Source organism: Limulus polyphemus, unplaced genomic scaffold (assembly GCF_000517525.1).
Source record: "Limulus polyphemus unplaced genomic scaffold, Limulus_polyphemus-2.1.2 Scaffold1941, whole genome shotgun sequence".
Lineage (NCBI taxonomy): Eukaryota > Metazoa > Arthropoda > Merostomata > Xiphosura > Limulidae > Limulus > Limulus polyphemus.
The window spans coordinates 211,543-213,238 of NW_013667551.1; the positions used below are offsets into that span (position 1 = coordinate 211,543).

General features: G+C 31.3%; 1 protein-coding gene and 1 long non-coding RNA gene across 5 annotated transcripts in view; one reads left to right on the forward strand and one right to left on the reverse strand.

Annotated features, from left to right (window-relative positions):
- Window positions 1–1,696, forward strand: part of LOC106465432 (arginine/serine-rich coiled-coil protein 2-like) — a 23,638-nt gene that overhangs the window by 7,628 nt on the left and 14,314 nt on the right. The gene's annotated exons all lie outside the window — the stretch shown is intronic.
- LOC111087269 overlaps window positions 1,589–1,696 on the reverse strand; it is an 18,809-nt gene continuing 18,701 nt past the window's right edge. The window contains exon 3 of the long non-coding RNA XR_002611971.1: window positions 1,589–1,673. This is a non-coding gene — a long non-coding RNA (uncharacterized LOC111087269). The remainder of the gene's footprint in view (window positions 1,674–1,696) is intronic.

A 1,696-nucleotide genomic window follows, 5' to 3' on the forward strand; every position in this document is an offset into this window, starting at 1 on the left:
CCTTTCCTTGCTTTGTCCCAAGTGAGCAGTCATTGTGTAGATTCACACACATGTAATATTTAATTAGTTTGATAAATGTTTTTAACCCTTTTCCTGCTTTGTCTCAAGTGAGCAGCATTGTGAGATTCACACACATGAATATTTAATTAGTTTGATAAATGTTTTTAACCCTTTCCTGCTTTGTCTCAAGTGAGCAGCATTGTGAGATTCACAAACATGAATATTTAATTAGTTTGATAAATGTTTTTAACCCCTTCCTGCTTTGTCTAAAGTGAGCAGCATTGTGAGATTCACAAACATGAATATTTAAGCCTTTCAATTCATATTCCACATAGCTTCAGTCAATTTGACAAGTGTGGGTGCTGCAATATTTTACAGGATTATATTTGAAATGTAGTTTATAATTCACATTTTTATATTCGTTAAGTTTTTTCAAGTTTCAATTCTCTTGTCACACCACATGCAGGTGCACTTAATTCACAGGCTATAAACAATGGCAAGGTCAAATATATGATTTCAAATTCCTAATTTCTCCATTTTCTGAGATATCAACATATTTTCCAACCTACAACAGAAACCTCACAATCTTTCCTTAACTTTCAAAGCAGTTTTCAGAACCACATTTTCTTATTTTATGTACATTTATAACCAATAGAAATAACTTTTTTTTTGTTTCTGTTTTGTTTTCAACTCTACTTTTGAATTTGACAGCAATAGACATTAATCAAGATGACATACTTGTTGTATGTTGAGTGAAATGGTTGCAGTAATGGAATTTTTTAAGCCTATTTATAGTTTAGATTAGAAGGCCAGTTAAATGAAAGTAATTTTGGGACATTCACTTTTAGTATCTGTTACATTTTTGTGTTCTAAAATGCATATGTCGTGGTTACAATACTATGTTCTGACAAATCTGTGTGGCCAGGTGTATTGTTAAAAATATCGGCAATTTTTAACACAAGTTGTTTTAATTGTTCACAGTCTTTACTCTTTTAAATGTGAACATTGTACTTCTTCAATCAGTGTTTTTTTCAGTATGAAAGTCATGCCTAACAGATATCACATTTAATTCAAGAACATTTGTGAAGAAGTTAAGGGTTGCTTTGTTTGGTTGAATGAAGTCTAATCCAACAAGACAAAGATACAACTAAATATTTGATGACAATAAAACATTGGTCCACAATGCTATTAATTACTAATAGTTTTGATTCAAAATATCCTAATGGTTGATGGTTCATCATTCCATTTGCAAGACACATGTTACCTTTACTCCAATAAAAAGAGCTTTTGTTGTTTCTGTTTTGTTTTCAACTGTACTTTTGAATTTGACAGCAATAGACATTAATCAAGATGACATACTTGTTGTATGTTGAGTGAAGTGGTTGCAGTAATGGAATTTTTTAAGCCTATTTATAGTTTAGATTAGAAGGCCAGTTAAATGAAAGTAACTTTGGGACATTCACTTTTAGTGTCTGTTACATTTTTGTGTTCTAAAATGCATATGTGAAAGGTACCTGAATTTTGTATGGACAACCAGCTGAAGCATTGTAAAATATGCATTCGAGTGTAAAATGTTCACGGTACTTTAGGTTACAAGAAACTGATAATGTTTTTCCACTGTGGTGTATTGTTTTTCACACATGAATAAGCTACGTATGTGGTACAAGCCAACACTAAAACAAACAAACAAACAAAC